The sequence below is a fragment of the Meles meles genome, chromosome X, assembly GCF_922984935.1.
Source record: "Meles meles chromosome X, mMelMel3.1 paternal haplotype, whole genome shotgun sequence".
NCBI classification, from domain to species: domain Eukaryota; kingdom Metazoa; phylum Chordata; class Mammalia; order Carnivora; family Mustelidae; genus Meles; species Meles meles.
The window spans coordinates 36,667,988-36,686,039 of record NC_060087.1 but is presented as its reverse complement, the minus strand read 5'-3'; the positions used below and the strand labels follow the sequence as shown (position 1 = coordinate 36,686,039).

The 18,052-nt window shown below is 43.3% G+C and overlaps 1 protein-coding gene across 6 annotated transcripts in view; it reads right to left on the bottom strand.

The window, feature by feature from the left end:
* The window catches only part of USP9X (ubiquitin specific peptidase 9 X-linked), a 161,484-nt gene that overhangs the window by 124,581 nt on the left and 18,851 nt on the right, over nucleotides 1-18,052 (bottom strand). For 2 of the 6 annotated variants that reach the window (XM_045994870.1, XM_045994873.1), the window contains exon 1: nucleotides 9,036-9,650. The exons of 1 other annotated variant lie outside the window; for it this stretch is intronic. The gene's annotated coding sequence lies outside the window, so the exon portion shown is untranslated. Of the gene's footprint in view, nucleotides 1-7,048; nucleotides 7,131-9,035; nucleotides 9,651-18,052 lie in introns of those variants that run through there. 3 more of the 6 variants (XM_045994875.1, XM_045994876.1, XM_045994872.1) reach the window with 2 other exon arrangements.

The window sequence follows — 18,052 nt, the reverse complement described above, 5'->3', positions numbered from 1 at the left end:
GCCAGTCAGGTGCCCCAATTCTGAGGAATATTTGGAGGAAGCAGGAAGAGTTGAGGGACATGATTCCTGCGGCTGTGCAGATGAACAGAAGCCAAAGAATCTTGCCATTTCTCCTTTCACTGATGATTCTTCTTCCCATGATGCACTGATAATAACTTAGGTAATGCCTGAGTAGAAGCAATTTCAGACAGCTGACATTTATATGGCTCAGATAATGACATCCAGTCAGACAAGGAATATACCTGCAGGGAATACATTAGGTTCCTCCTCCCACCCTCAGCCTGGACTTATAATCCCTTTCACCCCAGCTCAACACACTCAAAGTCAAAAACTAACAAGAACTTTGGATAACTGATTTGTATCTACAAAGGATATAATAAACCGCTGTAAACATACTGATTAAATAGGAGTAAATGAATTTTTCTGCAATCACTTTCACAAGAGCCTAGGCAGTACCTTTCCCTTTCATACAGAACACATCCCTGAAAATGTGATAGAAATTAAATATTCTAAAGCCAAACAATAGATTCACATGTTCCTAGAGCTTTTTCCAACTCTCAGAATGAAGGAAAGTATTATAAAATCCCTAATTACACCTCACCTTTCACATATAAGCTTTACTACACATATGCCATACTTAATATCCTGTGTCAGTGTTATTTCATCCACCACTGAACAAAGTCAACCAACATAACCAATGAGCACAACCTACCCAGTAATGTTAAAGACTTATAACCCTAATCAGTTCCCTATCTCAAGGGTATTAAGTTTGGAGCCTCCAGCTGACACAAAGAATAAGAAACTCCTAAAAAGGGTATTGAAGAAATAAAATAACAGAAGTGTGAAAGAATAAGGAGTGTATGGAGATGAAAGATGGGGGAATAAAGAAAAAAATGGTGGGAAATTGAGTTACAAAGTTATATGAAAATCAACTTCTTAATGAAAGTCTGCAGCAGTGTTTACAAATGCAGTAGCTGAAAGGGGAGCAGGTGAGGGAAGAGGGACATGAAAACCGTCTCCTACGCAGGATGAACAAATGGCACACACTCAAGGCCTGAGACAGGAGTAAGTGGAGGCAGAGGACAGCAGACATGAGGATACATGACGCAGTGAATTACATAACTGATGAGAACTTTTAATTTAACACACATCTAAATAATATGGTTGCTTCTACATGATGGAATTATTGGTGGTGGGGTTTGCGTTTTCTTTTTCCTTTTATTCCTACGTGCTACCCAAACATTTTAACAGAATACATTAATTTCATAATCAGATGAAAAATTATAAAGTATACAGCATCTTTAGAAAGCCTTCCATCAAATAACAAATTGGTTTAAGTATTTAAAAGTAAGCTTGGGGAGGCGGTGTCTGGGTGGCTCAGTCAGTGAAGCATCTGCCTTTGGCTCAGGTCATGATCCCAATGGTCTGAGACTGAGCCCCATATCGGACTCCCTGCTCAGCAAGGTGGCTGCTTTTCCCTCTGCCACTCCCCCTGCTCGTGCTCTTTCTCTCTCCCTCTCTCCGTCAAATAAATAAATAAAATCTTTTAAAAATAAAAATAAGCTTTGGGGCGCCTGGGTGGCTCAGTGAGTTAAAGCCTCTGCCTTCGGCTCAGGTCATGATCCCAAGGTCCTGGGATTGAGCTCCATATCGAGCCCTACATCAGGCTCTCTGCTCTGCAAGGAGCCTGCTTCCCTGCCCCTTTCTATCTGCTTGCCTCTCTGCCTATTTGTGATCTCTGTCAAATAACCAAATAAAATCTTAAAAAAAATTTATTTATTTATCTGAGAGAGAGTATGTGGTGTGAATATGAGCAGAGGGAGGGGCAGAGGGACAAGCCAAATCCCCGCTGAGTGGGGAGCCCAACTCAATTCTAGGCCCCCCCGGGATCATGACCTAAGCCAAAATCAGACACTTAACCACTTGGGTCACCCAGGTGCCCCAGAAACTGATTTTTAAACTCACTCTAACCAGTATATATGACAGGAACATGTTTTGCCCACCTTATATCTCTGTTGTCTGGTACAATACCTAGAACATAATAACCATTAAACATGTTAAGTGCAGAATTTAAAGTCAAGTACGAAATACAAAGGATTCAAGTAAGATTAGACAAAATGATAAGCCCGAAGAAAGGTAAAATATGCTGGAATTCGTCTCTAAGCCAGTAATTCTCCAAAGGTAGTTCCATACTTGGGAACTTGTTAGAAATACACACTCTTGAGCTCCATCCCATACTTACTGAATCAAACTCAGGGGGCAGGGCCTAGAAATCTGTTTTAACAAACCCTCCAGGTTTTAGAACATTGCCCTAAACCAGGGCTGGCAAATTATGCTCACAGACCAAATCCAACCTCCTGTTTTTATATAGCCCACAAGCTGAGAATGCATTTCACACAGGAATATTTACAACCAATTTAATGACAGGGAACACTAACTTTAAATCCTCCATTAGGCGCAAAAAAAAAAAAAAATATTTATGAGCCCTCCCATTCTATTCTCATTAGACCCAAATTACAAATAATTGCACAATCATATTTTGAATTTCACCCACAGAAAATTAACCCAATATCCTTAATTTCTCCTCGTAGCACACAAAACCTAAAACATTTCTGATCTGGCTTTTTACCGAGAAGTTTGCTGATCCCCGATTTTAATTCGGGAGGTATTATCAAGGAAAACAACCAAATCTTTATACACTACCTTGATCAGGGGCAGAATACTCTGTTAGATACAACATGGGTCTAATGCCATGTAATAATTTCCATGCTTTCTGCTGTCTGAGTAGACATACTCAGTTCTTAGAAGTAACCAACCGAGAGAAAAGACCATAAGAGAGATCTAACAACCCAAACTCAGATTAAAAACACCAAAGCCAGTAGGAAGGAAACTGGCATAAATAGTTACTTTCCTCATAGGAAAGGGAGTCGTCTTCTACTCCTTTTTTTTTTCTTTCCATCTAAATTTTCTTCTCTTCCTACTTCATAGGCTCTGCAACCAAGGATGGGATCCAAGACAACCAGCTCAAACTCATGCCAAGGAAAACAATTCCTCTAATAATGGCTGGCCAATCAATATGGGTCTAAAGTGTTCAAAACTTCCATGATTGATCAGTTACAGAAGGATAAACTGAAAGAAGCCCAAACGTGATGATACATCAATTTTGTATGCAGTTCTAGGTATTGGGAGTCAGATATTCCTCCAGATTTTGCCATTCAGGCAGTTATTGTAAAGAGTATTATTCTACATGCTCCATAATACACGAAGGTAAAGGACAGAACTGCTGACCTTATTACCCATTATCCATCATCAGAGAGAAATTTAAGTGTGAATTTTAGGACAGTGACTACAAAGGTAACAGAAATCAAAGAAGAGTTACTATGCCTTCTTAAATATGGAAAGAGCTTCATGCAGAACGTAGTCTATGCACACTACCTTAGTCAAGCTACTTCAGCAGCTTTTCAAGCCATGTTCTTCATCTGAAAAACAAGGAGTTTGAGGTCTAAGACTCCCTCCAGGACTGCTCATCATAGAACAACTATCAGGGCGCCTGGGTGGCTCAGTCAGTTAAGCTTCTGCCTTCGGATCAGGTCATGATCCTAGGGTCCTGGGATGGAGTCCCACATAAGGCTCCCTGCTCAGCAGGGAGTCTGCTTCTCCCTTACCCTCTCCTCCTCCCTGCTCGTGCTCTCTCTCTCACTCAAATAGATAAAATCTTTAAAAATAAATAAATAAAATGAATACAAAATAAAAGACAATTATCAGGTCAAGTTAAGTAACTCCAAGTAATAAAGAGAATTAGAAAAAAAGAGAAAAAATAGAGACATCATACTCACAAAGAATAGAATATGGTAAATTGACTATTCATCCAACAAATAATTACTGAATACCTATGTGCCAGGCACTTTCTAGGTACTAGAGATGTATCAGTGACAGGATCTTGAGTCTGATAAGACGAATGCCACAAATCTAAAATTTAAACCAAAGCATCTAAACAAAGTGAAACAAACAAAAAACACCAATAGCATAGAGGTAACCGACAGAGCACCAATACAAAAAAGGAATGGCAGGAGGAAGGGCTGAACAGCACAGTATGTAATTCCTGGCCAAAAATTAAAAGCATTACAAGTACAGCTATTCTTAAACTCAATATGCAAGAATTCGCATACTGTATTTGACATTTGTACTCACTGGAGAAGACTAGAGATCAGAATGAAATTCTATTTAAAAGAAACTGAAAGATAAAAGGAAAATTCTATTGGATTATACCATAGTTAGGTATATTTTTATAACAAAATTCAGTATCCCCATCCATGAGGCACAATAAAGAATGACAAAATCAGAGCTAAGAAAGACTTTGGACAATCAGCCAGTCCAATGCTCCTCACTTCATACAACATAAGCTTCTATACAACAGCAATCTCTAGAAAAGGACCTGGCATATAGCAGATGCCCAATAAATATTTGCTGAACGAATTAAAAGCAAACTAATGTCTTAAAACAGGTATTAATAAGCTAGTATTAGAGCTGGAACCTTGACTCCCAAGAAGGTGCTCAGTAAGAGATAATGAATTTTTGGGTGTGTGTGTCTGTGTGTATACATGAAACTCTGGAATCCTGGTCTCTCCCAGCTATTAATCTAGCTTCTAAACTTTTTGCTACCTTGTGTCTGGAATTTTTTTTTATTTTATTTTTATTTATTTGACAGAGATAGAGAGAGAAGCACAAGTAGACAGAGCAGCAGGCAGAGGCAAAGGGAGAAGCAGGCTCTCCACTGAGCAGGGAGCCAGATGGGGGGACTGATCCCAGGACTCTGGGATCATGACCTGAGCGGGAAGCAGCCACTTAAACGACTGAGCCACCCAGGCGCCCCTGGAATTTTTGACAGTGTGAGTGGCAAAATTAAACTCAAGTGAGAATATTACTGCCTAATGATAGGCCACAAAACTCAAAAAATCTCAGCCCTTCCCTTTTCCTCAAATGAATTGCAAAGAACCCCCAAGCTGGACATCAGAAATATTTTTTGAGTTTTTTAAATGCCTAGTTTCTACCCCAAACTAACTCAATCATGATTTCCAGAGTGTAAGACCTAGGAAAATAACCATTTTTTGGGGGGGAAAATTTTTGGAAAAGCTCTACAGGTGATTCTGATACACAGCTGAGGTAGAAAATCATTGTTAGACAGTAGCTGGAAATAGAACTAAAAACCCTTGTAGAATACATGTGTAGTGTGTGCATGCATGCCGAAGCCCACAAGACTAGAACATGCACATATGAAGAATAAATTTAGGAAAAGTATCTTAACAGTGTACTTTTTCACTTCTTATTCCTTAAAAGTATATTACATTGGTCATTACTTTATATTCAACAGTAATAACTGAATGATTAATTCAAACACCAAAAAATATTAGTATCAAAAGTTCCATAAAGTCTTTTCCTTTCCATACTTTATACCATAGAAAATAAGATTACAATGACCATTAATAGAAAGATCTTTGAGATTTTGTGCCGCATTAAGAAAGCTCCTTGATTCTGCATTAGCAGGCTTTCTCCGCAGCCTCAATACAGAATTTCACACAACGGACCAAGAGAATTAAGAGAAATAAACACCAAATAAAGGCGTTTAATGCTATTTCCTTTATTCCATTAAACTGATACTATGAAAACGCAAAATGAGACCTCTAGTTTTGAAAACGTTTTGTAAAAATTACACTGATTTTAAACCAAGCTAAATAAAACTCAGTATTTTCAAATTGAGATAATAGAAGCTCACATGATACTAAATGTTCATTTATGAGACGATTTAAATAAATTACTGGGAGACAAATGCCTGGATTTTACATCTTTTAGGAACGTTATGTTGCCTAACATTATTTTAGTCATAAACACACCCACCAACTAAACTATCAACCAGAACATGTTGGGAGACATATGGAAGAGGAAGAACCTACTTGCTGCAAAGCTTTTAGCACCTCCCTGGCTAACTAACTTATTTCCCAAGTTGCAGATAATTGTCAGATTTTTATTAAAATTTTCATCTAAAGCTACTCTGGTTCAGGAAACAGACGAAAGTTCCAAATGTTTTTTAAAAATAGTGATCAGTCTCATTTCTTTAATGTGGCACCGTAGCTGAAACACCACTGGTTGACAGACCTCAATCCCTCACCTATATGATGGAGACAACATTATTTATGGTGATAACTGAAAATATTTGAGGAAAAAAAATCCATCTTATTTAAATGCTTGAAAGTTCAATAAGAACATGGCTAACAGCATTAACAGTGGTATTCAACTCTGACTGCATGAAAATCATCCACAGTGGTTTTAACATAACCTTTGCCCAGGACCCCTATCAGACCTAATCAGTATCAGAGTGAGATCCAGCCATCAATATTCCCCCCCCACAAACTCCCTTAAGTGATTCTAATGTGCAGTCAGGTTTGAGGGTCAACATATTAACCCCTTTCCCAAACATTAACATTAGACCCTATACTAAGACAAGAACTTAGCAACAAAAAGGGCAGCTTTCAAAAATACAACTCAAAAAAACAAAAACAAAACAAAACAACCAAAAACAAAAACAAAAAAGGAGGGGAAACTAAAATCTCCCCCCTCAATTTTTAGGGGGAAAAAAAGTATCAAGATTCGGAAAACGTACCAGCAAGAGGGGATATATAATGCAGGCTATTATGAAACCATCACATTATTTTAGAATTCAAAAGCAAAACAAAGCAACCCCACCAAAAAACAAACCCAACTAGCTCAAGAACCACAGAATAAGAGCCTTTCCAAAAGTGCCCAAAAGAGTTACAAGACTGATCTGTAACACACCCCCCATATATTTTGAACAACTTTCCTTAACCTAATTTAAACAAAGACTGGTTTCAATATTAAAAATTCTAGAAATGAAATATAAAAACTTCATTAAAGTTAACCTTATAAAAGTAAACTGAAAGAATGCTTGCTTGTGTCCAACTAATCAAGAACTTGACTAACAAATTCATGACAAATATCCATTTTCAAAAGCTATAAACAGCATTATTAATACCATCTGAAAAAAAATTATCTTTGAAGAGACATCGACGAAATCCCTCATCTTCTTGAGATGTCAGAATATTTATTTCAAGATCCTGGAAGAAAAAAAGATCCAGAGTAAATCCTACTTGAGCATTCCATCAATAAAATAAGAGAAGTATGGAACACCAACAGGGGATTACAATAATTTGGTGAAAGGTAAACTCTGCCCTTCAAAGGAACTTTCTGAAGAATTTAGATTCTCACATGTACTGTTCTTGCCGTTATTCAATCCCTCCAGAAATTTTTCCTCTCAGAAACTACCAAGGTCAGCAAACAAAAGGAAGAAATGGCATGAGAACATTAAAACAACACATTAAAAATTCCAAGTTAAATGTCCGTACAAAAAAATACAGGAAAAAGGGTAGGGGGAAAATATCCGTATACTCCAAATGTCTTATTTTTCAAATAAAGAAAACAAAACACAACAAACATTTTGAGTTCACCTTTGGGAACACCAATTTCAAATATTCTATTTTTCCCTCTATGCAGACATTGGAACAATAAAGCTTAATCTTTAAGAACTTGAGAGGCATTTGCTGAAACCAAAATGGCAGCCCACTGAATCAGTAGACCAGGGAGATCTAAAGCAGAGTTTGCAGTCTCTATTTTTAAATTCAAGTGTACGGATTAAGAAAGCCAACGAGTCCTTACTATATAATCACTTAGAGTAGATAATGAGCTCCAAGAGAGGGTTAAGTACCTGCTGAAAAGTTTCCTAATCAATAAATACAGCCCAGATTCTTCCTCAGAAGTGAAGGTATACAAACGTTAGGTAGATTTAGGAGGCTCATGAGTTTCCAGGTAAAAGACGGCTACGAATGAGGCACGAATATTTAAAACCACAACTCCCTCAGTTCAATTCTAAGACAATCCGAAGAAATTACACACACCTGTAAACTGCACGGTGGAAAATCCAATTAAGGTTATAACTATGTAACTTTCACAAAAATATGCATAGTTTAAGCAGGTTCCATTGGAAATATTTAAAAATCCCCATATAAGTTCTAGTCCCCACAGAAGTCCCTACAAAGATTACAAAACAACGTATACACCTGCTCCGTAACTCTTAGTATTTCACAATGAATGAAAAATAAACAATTTCTGGAACCCGAAGCCTCCTACCACAGGAACCTGGAGGGTTCATTATCACCAAGCTCGCAGAGGCTAATATTTTTGCAGATAAACAGTTAAAAACAGAAAGGTGGTGGGTCCAAGCTAGGTAGGAGGCGATTTCTGCATCAAAACAGCTTTCGTGGCTTTGGCCCCCAGCAAATGAAAGGGGACGACGGAGATGTAGGGGGCCGATAACCCGGCTCAGGCTCTTGGTCCAGAGGGCCGAGAAGAAGGTGACGGTTATCGCGGGGGGGCGGGGGAGGGAGGCAGGCGGACAAGTCGTCGGGCCTGATAGCCAGGCGTAGCCGAGCGGAGGCCTAGCTCTGCCGCTCCAAATCACTCCACCTCAGTAATGGCGTTTGGTGTCAAATGGAACGAGACTGGGAAGGAGAGCGGCCTCGAGTCTCCGAGAGCCCCGCTCCAAGGCCGAGGGCCGGGGGCGACTAGTCCTCGCCGACGACCCGGCCCCCGGGCGCCGATGCGGGGGCTGCACGCCGGGCGCCGAGACTCCATCCTCCTACTCGGCCCCAGACAGGACTGGAAGGGGGAGGAGGGGGAGGGACGAAGCCGTCAGCCATTTTCCCTTACAGTCCAAAACACACAGCCATGCTCCCGGGACGCCGGCTCGGCACCGAGCGGAGCCCCGCGTCCCCACCCGCGCCGCGCGCGTTCGCGCACCCCGGGGCGGGAGGAGGGTGGGGAGGGGGGCCGGGGAGCCCCCGGCCCAGTAAGCGGCCGGCCGAGAGAGGAACCGTAGGCTCGCACACCCCCCCTCGCCCTCCTCCCCTCAGATCCAGCTGTTGGCCCCGGAGAAGCGCCTCGTCCCGGCGCTGCCGGCTACTCACCGCACGACCCGGGCGTTTTCTCCTCAGAATCAGGGCACGCGGAGGCAGCAGGCACCTGCAAGACTCAGTCCCAGCACAAGGCCGACCCTGAGTGCATTCCAGGCCCGGGGGTGACTGGCGACAAAGTGTGTCGAGGGGCTGCGGGCGTGAAGACCGGGAAGCTGCACGGAGGCGCCGGAATTCGCTGTTCGCCGCGCCCGCCCTGCAGCAGCGGTGGCCGCGGCCGCCTCCTCCTCCTCAGCCGGCGGCGGCGGCCTCTTCCCTCTTCTCCCCTCGGGCCGGGGCTCTAGCTGAGCTCAGACGGGCTCCGGGCGGTGCGTTTCTCCTGCGTCACCTCCTCCCGCTCCTCCTCCTGCAGTGGCGGCTTCACCTTCCCGTGGTCGCCGCCTCTGTCCCCGCTCTGGGCCTGGTCGCTTTGCGGCGGCTCGCTCCTCGCTCCCGGCGCCGACCGGAGCACCGAGGGCTGAGGCGGCCGCCTCCCGAGAGAGAGGCGGCAGCGGCGGGCTCCCGCGAGGCCTGTGAGCTGAGCAACGCGGGGAGGGGCTCCGCGCGGCAGAGGCCCGGACGGGCCGGGTGCTGTGAGGTTGCGGCTCCGGCAACGGCGGAGACTAGCTTCCGCAACCGCGGACGCTTGTCCTCGCCAATATGGCGGATCCGGCAAACCAAAAAAAAAAAAAAAAAAAAAAAGAAAAGAAAAAAAAAGAAAAAAAAAAACGCTCGGCCACTGGCGGCGGCGGTAGCGGCGGCGGCAGCAGCACTGGCGGCGGCGAAGGCAGCAGCGCGGCGGCGCAGACTCCCACTAACCCCAGCGCCGCCCAAAGCCGTGAGGATCCCTCGCCCCCATCTAGCCCCGCCCCTCACAGGGCCCGCCCCCTGGCCCTCCTCCTTCGTCTCCTCCTCCCCTCTACCCCCCTTCTCGCTCAGCTGCTCCTTCGGCTCCCTTCACCAACACCCCGGGCCGTCGAGCCAGGGAGAGTTGCGCGGGCTACCAGGGAAGCCGGGCCAGGCGCTAGGCGCTTGGAACCCGGAGAACTGGAGTGGGGGAGGGGAACACAATGCGGTACAGATTGTTCACGCAGTACGGTGTCTTTCCGTCGGCCCCTCGGGGGTCGCGCTACGTTCCAAACCCCTCATATCAGGAGCGAAGTGATAACAGAGGTGACACGAGGACAAGGAAAAGTGGGGGAAGGGAGATCCGGAAGGATCTGGCATACCACGGCGGAGGAGCTGGGAGACTTGGCAGTGTGTGACCAGGAAAGGGTTAATCGCGCAAACCGCAGCTGCGTCGCTCAGAGTTTGACTCGGGCCGCTTGTTTTTGTTCCATTGTGAACCGTGGCCCCGGCGGCGGTGCCCGGATGATGACGTCACCAGTCTCCCCCCTTTTCCGGGATTGTGGGGGGAGGGGTAACGGAAAGACAAGATCTTGAGACCACGCGCTGGGCGGTCTCACCCGCGGTGCGTGGGGGTCCCGGGGGCAGAGCTGACCCGCGTCACTTGGCCCGTGAGCCAGCCAGGCCCGTTGGGCGGGTACCTTGGGGGTGGCAGCAGTGCCAGGTCTCCAGGGCCTGGCCACCTGCTCCTTGCCGATAGAGGGAAGGTGTGGCTATCTCCTGCGGGGTAGGGGTTTGGGGGAGCCTCCCCCCACTCTATAAAGCAAGTGCTCTGAGAAATTCATTCACTTGATCCTGCAGCATCAGTACCTGAATGCGCCTGGGCTTTCTCACAACCTTACCGTGACCGACCACCTTTTGAGCACAGGAGCCCTCAGAACAGCAAAGAAAGTACTATAAAGTGCCATGGAAGGCACAGCGACAAAACAGTACTGAACAGCAAGATTAGGCTCTTTTGCCAAATCAATACAACCAACATAACACAATTTTTTAATAAAAAGTGTTAGAATCGACAAAGGCCTTAAGAACCCATGACATGCACAATGTATGTCATGGACTACTTTCTACACGTTTATATTCCAAAGTGAAGGTTATCAGGCTAATTTCAAATAAATGGTGTGCTTTGATCAATTCTAATATCGTCTACTTCTGAGACCAAATGAGAAAAGAAATGCGGTTCCTATTTCCTTTTGACTTAAAAAAATGCTTTTGGATACTAAATGCAAAATTGTAGCAAACCCTTATAAAATAAGATTGTTATATGCTGTATGGAAGAGAGTTAGATTTATGTATGCTATGTTAATCTGTAACAGAGTTCTTAAAATGGAATCCAAACTAATTGGGCATGACAGCACTTACTAGTATCTTAAATTTTAAAATCATTTCTCTATGTGTTACTAAACTCATGTTTTTACCCCAAATTATCTCACAAGGTATCCAAGAAAAAATTCATAGCCCTAATAATTCATAGCACATTTTACCTTGTTTTTATAAGTATTTCCATGAATGGCTTTTCTTCTCCATTAGCTTATGAGCCCCTAAATAGCAGACGGTACCATCTGTGTACACTGTAGGTTTGTTAACCACATGATTTTACTTAATCCTCAGAACCCTGTGAGGTAGCCAAAACATACATTGCTATCACTAATTTTAGATAAACAGAAAGGATAAGTGATTTGCCCATAATAACCAGACAGGATTGGAACGTGTTGAACAACTGGTCTTTTAATGCTATCAAAAGTGCACCTTTAATAAGGATGTTGGGGCGCCTGGGTGGCTCAGTGGGTTGAGTCTCTGCCTTCGGCTCAGGTCCTGGTCCCGGGGTTCTGGGATCGAACCCCGCATCGGGCTCTGTGCTCGGCGGGGAGCCTGCTTCTCCCTCTCTCTCTGCTTATATCTGCCTACTTGTGATTTCTCTCTCTGTCAAATAAATGAATAAAGAATATGTAAAGAAAAAAAATAAGGGGGCACCTGGGTGGCTCAGTGGGTTAAAGCCTCTGCCTTCGGCTCAGGTCATGATCCCAGGGTCCTGGGATCGAGCCCTGCATCGGGCTCTCTGCTCAGCAGGGAGCCTGCTTCTCCATCTCTCTGTGCCTGCATCTCTGCCTACTTGTGATCTCCAGCTCTCTGTCAAATAAATAAATAAAAATCTTAAAAAAAAAAAAAGAAAAAAAATAAGGATATCCATCCTCACCAATTCTGTTCAACATTGCACTTGTGGTTCAAACCACAGCAAGAAAAAGAAAAGGCACACAGGTAAGAAAACAATTAAATCACCTCTATCCTCTATTTGCAGATGACATGATCTTATATATATAAACTCCTGGGAAATCTACTACAGAAAACGATTAGAGCTAATAAAGGAGTTTGGCAAAGTTTGCAGGATTTAAGATTAATAATAAAAATATATATTTTTATTATTTTTAAGATTTTATTTATTTATTTATTTATTTGACAGAGAAAGAGAGATCACAAGTAGGCAGAGAGGCAGACAGAAGCAGGCTCCCTGCTGAGTAGAGAGCCCGATGTGGGGCTCAATCCCAGGACCCTGAGACCATGACCTGAGCCGAAGGCAGAGGCTTAGCCCACTGAGCCACCCAGGTGCCCCCATGTATTTTTATATACTAGCAATAAACAATCTGAAAATGAAGTTAAGAAAACAATTCTATTACATCATGACATCAAAAAGCATAAAACAGTAATGAATGAATTTAACAAAAGGATTTAACAAAAGAAATCCAAGATCTGTACAATGAAAACTACAAAACAACATTAAAAGAAATTAAAGATAATAAATGATCAAAATAAATTGAAAAACAGCCCATGTTCAAGGATTAGAAGACTTAATTTTGTTAAGATAGCAGCACACCCCCCAAATTGATCTTCAGAATCAACCCAATCCCTATCAAAATCCCAGCAGGCTCTTTATGCAATAAGCACATGAAAACGTGCTCATCATCACCAGTCTTGAGGGAAATGCAAATCAAAACCACAATGAGATACCACTTCACACCCATTAGAATGGCTATAATTAAAAAAAAGAAAAGGGAAAATAGAAAGTGCTGGCAAGGATATGGAGAAATTGGAACATTTGTGTGCTGCTAGTGGGAATGTAAAATGAGGCAGCTGCTATAGAGAAGTTTGGCAGTTCCCCACAACCTAAACATAAAATCACCCTATGGACCAGCAATTCCACTCCTAACTATAGACCTAATATAGAACAAGAATTGAAAGCAGGGACTCAGATACTTGTTCATCCTCGTTCATGGCAGCACTATTCACAACAGCCATAATGTGGAAACAGTCGAAATGTTCATTAACAGATGAGTAGAAAAGCAAGATGTAGTACACAATGGAATATTATTCAGACTTCAAAAGGAATGAAATTCCAACACAGGCTATAATGTGAATGGACCCTGAAACATTATGCTAAATCAAAGAAGCCAGACACAAAAGGTCACATATTGTATAATTCCACTTCATAAGGTACCTCAAACAGACAAATTCATGGACAGCCAGCAGAAAAGAGATTACCAGGGGCTGGGGGAGGAGGGAATGGGGAGTCATTATTTACAGGGTAAGGTAAAGTGTTTCTGTTGGGGATGATGAAAATTTAGTTCTGGAAGTGAAAACTGCTAATGGCTGCATGACACTGTGAAATGCGCTCAAAGCCAATGACCCGTACCCTTAAGAATGGTTAAAATGATTACTTTTAGATTATATATATATATATATATTCTACCATAAAGCTTTAAAGAGTGGGGAAAAATTCACTTTCATATGGTTTAGCCTATAAATGACACTCCCACCAGCAGTTCTAGGGGGAAATTCATCTATCAGGTCAAACTCACCAGCAACTCACTCTTTTCTATGCTCTGTGAAGCTACCACGAGCACTGTGGCTCCCAAGGTGGGTGTGGCCTACAGGACGGCCCATTTTTGACACCTTCCACTCAGTTAATGGGCTAGCCAATGAACAGTTTCAAGTTGAAAGAATAGGTTCAATGCCATAGTGCAAGCTCCTTAAAGTCCATATCGTCCAGGCCTTCCTTCTTACTTCCTTCGTCTTGGTTTCTTCTCTTTTTAAAAAAGATTTATTTATGGGGCGCCTGGGTGGCTCAGTGGGTTAAAGCCTCTGCCTTCAGCTCAGGTCATGATCCCAGAGTTCTGGGATCAAGCCCCGCATAGGGCTCTCTGCTCTGCAGACAGCCTGCTTCCTCCTCTCTCTCTCTGCCTGCCTCTCTGCCTACTTGTGATCTCTGTCTGTCAAATAAATAAATAAAATCTTAAAAAAAAAAAAAAAGGTTTATTTATTTGAGAGAGAACTGCTCCTGCACAAGGGTAGGGGGAGGGTCTAAGGGAGAGGGAGAGAGAATCCCAAGCAGAGTCCCCACGGAGCGAGGAGCTCCAGGTGGGGTTCAATCTCAAGATCCTGAGGTCAAGACCTGAGCAAACATTAAGAGTCCAACCCTTAACTGACTGAGCTACCCACGCACCCCTTGGTTTCTCGTTTCTAACACCCGTCCTCCTTTAGCTTTAAAACTGTAATGTTTTACTTCCTGGTTCTATCTTGGTAGAGCAAAGCCTTATCATATTACATTTCCTCATAAAATTTCCCACTGCACTCTTATTTGTCCAACCAGAAATGCTTAATAAGTATACTCATTGTTTACTAGGACACTTATCTTAAGGAACAGACACAAAGTGAAAATAAGTCAGAGAAAGACAAATGCCATAGGATTTCACTTATATGTGTTACCTAAAAACCAAAACAAAGCAGAAACAGACCCATAAATATGGAGAACAAACTGGTGCTTGCCAGAGGGGAGGGGGTTGAGAGTGCGGGGAAAAAAAGGTGAGAGGGAGTGAGAGGTACAGTCTTCCAGTTATGGAAGGAAAAAGTAGAAAGTACAGGACGAAAGGTACAGCATAGGGAATACAGTCAATGGTATTGTGTTGTATGGTGACGGATTATAGCTACACTTGTAGTGTGCACAGCACATCTATAGAGTTGTCCAATCACTGTGTTGTACACCTGAAACTAAAAGAAGACTGTATACCAACTGTACTTCAATTAGGACAAAAAAGGAACAGAGAACTTCTTGGATAAACCGATAACTAGTTAATACTTTCAGGGCCACACATTCCCAAATTCTAGAGACAAGGGATTGACTATTTCATACTTGTTAAAAGGTCTTCTGGGTTAATGGCTAAGCTAATATAAAATTGGTAATATGTCTCGTAGAGAAAGCTTTGTGATTTGAATGGAATAAGGAAAAGTCCCCAGTGACTTACTGTCTTTCATATAAAAATGTGGTAAAGGTCGCCTAGGTGGCTTAGTTGTTTAAGAGACTGACTTGTTTTCCGGCAGGTCATGATCACAGCAATGTGAAATCCAGCCCTGCGTTCCACTCAGTGGGAGTCAGCTTAAAATTCTCGCTCTTCCTCTGCCCTTTCCCCAACTCATGAAAATGTGCTCTCTCTCTCTCTCCAAAAAATAAATGGATAAATACATCTTTTAAAAAAAGGAAAGGAGTCTGTCCTGCTGTGGGAGAATCTCTCTGAAACTTACCTATTCCCAGGCAAGGACCTGTATGCAGACTCCAGGGGATTTCTCACTGCTTTTATTCTAGAATCTCCCAGGTTTTATTTAAAATTCGAAGGGTTGTGTTTTACATATTTTATATAAGCTACCATGGGACAAAATAATCTGATCCTTTTATTTTTACTACTAGTCTGACTTATGTCATCTAGGTTTAAGAAATATTCACTTTCCCAGTCAGAGAATGACAACTATGCCTCCTTAGAAGCCTGGATCATCCTGTTATGTTTATGGCATAAGCAAATAACCTCAGCATGAACTAGGGCTGCTGATTATGCCTCACTCATGGCCCATTGCTAGTTCTCTTGAACTCGGGGTCCTGGGATCGAGTCCCGCATCGGGCTCTCTGCTCAGCAGGGAGCCTGCTTCCCTCTCTCTCTCTGTGCCTGCCTCTCTGCCTACTTGTGATCTCTCTCTGTAAAATAAATAAATAAATAAATAAATCTTTAAAAAAAAAAAAAAGAGTGGTATAGCTCAGCTCTGTGTGTCTGTCCCAAGGAGTCCAAATGTTCCAGGTCTTACCTAGCTAAAATATAAGCCTCGTGATTTAAAATGTGAACCTGCAAAGTCCACCAGATTATCTCAACCATTTTTTAAAAAAAATTTTATTGGGCGCCTGGGTGGCTCAGCGGGTTAAAGCCTCTGTATTCTGCTCAGGTCATGATCCCAGGGTCCTGGGATCAAGCCCCGTATCAGGCTCTCTGCTTGGCTGGGAGCCTGCTTCCTCCTCTCTCTCTCTCTCTCTGCCTGCCTCTCTGCCTACTTGTAATCTCTATCTGTCAAAAAAAAAATAAAAAAAATTAAAAAAATTTATTTATTTGCTTAATAGAGAGAGAGATCACAAGTAGGCAGAGAGACAGGCAGAGAGAGAGAGGGAAGCAGGCTCCCCGCTGAGCAGAGAGCCCGATGTGGGGCTCGATTCCAGGACCCTGAGATCACGACCCGAGCCGAAGGCAGAGGCTTAACCCACTGAGCCACCCAGGCGCCCTGGGTCATCCATTTTAACTGTGTGGGGCTCGATTCCAGGACCCTGAGATCATGACCTGAGTCAAAAGCAGAGGCTCAACCCACTGAGCCACCCAGACGCCCCTTCAACCATTTTTATAATCAAAACTGCACTGCAGCTCCATCTTGCTTTCTGCCTTAGCACACTCTCCCTATTTTTTCTTGGCCAGCCTGGAAATTTTGTAATAACGCAAATTTTCAACCAATTTTTCCTTCTGTTAGAGTTTCTTCAAAGTCCACTCTAATGTGGAACTATTTACTGCTTATGCCAGAAAAAAAAAGTAATCACTATTCAGTCCAAGGTTCTGGTCACCAATTTCAACGTGTTTGTGGGAGGGAGGTGGTTTCCCCCCACATCACCAATTAATGATTCTTTGATACCAGCTGGGTATCCTACAATTCAACTTAATTCTGACACAATCCACCCAGAGATTGCATCACATTCTACAGGTTAAGGGACCAATCCCACCAAAAGTGCCCTTCGCTTCAGAGAGCAATCACAATTCCAGGTTGTTACCTGTGCTTCTGACAAACCAGCTATAGACTGAAGGGTCCAATGACCTCCTCCCCCACCTCGGGTTACAGATTAAGGGCTCAGTCCCACAAGACCGTCCCCCTTCACCCCACTTCAGATGTCAACTACAAATCCAGGATATCCCTGGTGCTTCTGTCCAAATGGCTCTAAATCAAAGGTTCCCATGACACCAGCCATGGGTGGGATTAATTTGCTAGAGCAAGTCGCAGAACTCAGAGAAAGATTTTACTTACTAGATTATTGACTCATTCTAAAAGGACAAAAAACTCAAGAACAGCTAGATGAAGAGGGGACTGGTACGGTTAAGAGGCATGGAGAGTCCATGCTGTATCTAAGTGTGCCATTCTCCCATATCTCCATTTGTTCACCAGCCTGGGAGCTCTCTAAAGCCTCTCCCTTTTGGGTTTTTATTGGAGGCTTCACTGTACAGATGGGATTGATTAACTTAATCAATGACCACTGGTGATCTGTTCAATTTCTAGTCCATCTCTACTCCCTGGAGATCAGGGGGGTGGGAGTAACTGAAAGTTCTAACCCTCCAGTCATGCAGTTGGTTCTCCTGGCAACCAGCCCCCATCCTTAGGCGCTCTTCAGAAGTCACCTCATTAACATAAACCCAGTGGTGGCAGAAGAGGAGCTTGTTATGCATAAGAAGACACCCATTCCACTTTATGGCTCTTAAGTCATAAAGTTGCAGGAACTGTGGACAAAAGTCCAAATATTATGACAAAAGATGTTCCCACTGCTCTACTCCTCAGGAAATTCCAAGGATTTGGGGGCTAGCTATAAGCCAAGAACCTTGGACGAAGACTAAAGACAGGAGAAATGCAGGCTTGGTCATTCACTGAGCAGAGAGCCCAACACAGGGCTCCACCCCACGATCGCTATGATCATGACCTGAGCGGAAATCTCAAGCGATATCCTCAACCGACTGAGCCACCCAGGTGCCCCTGTATATGTTCTATACATATAATATAATCTATAC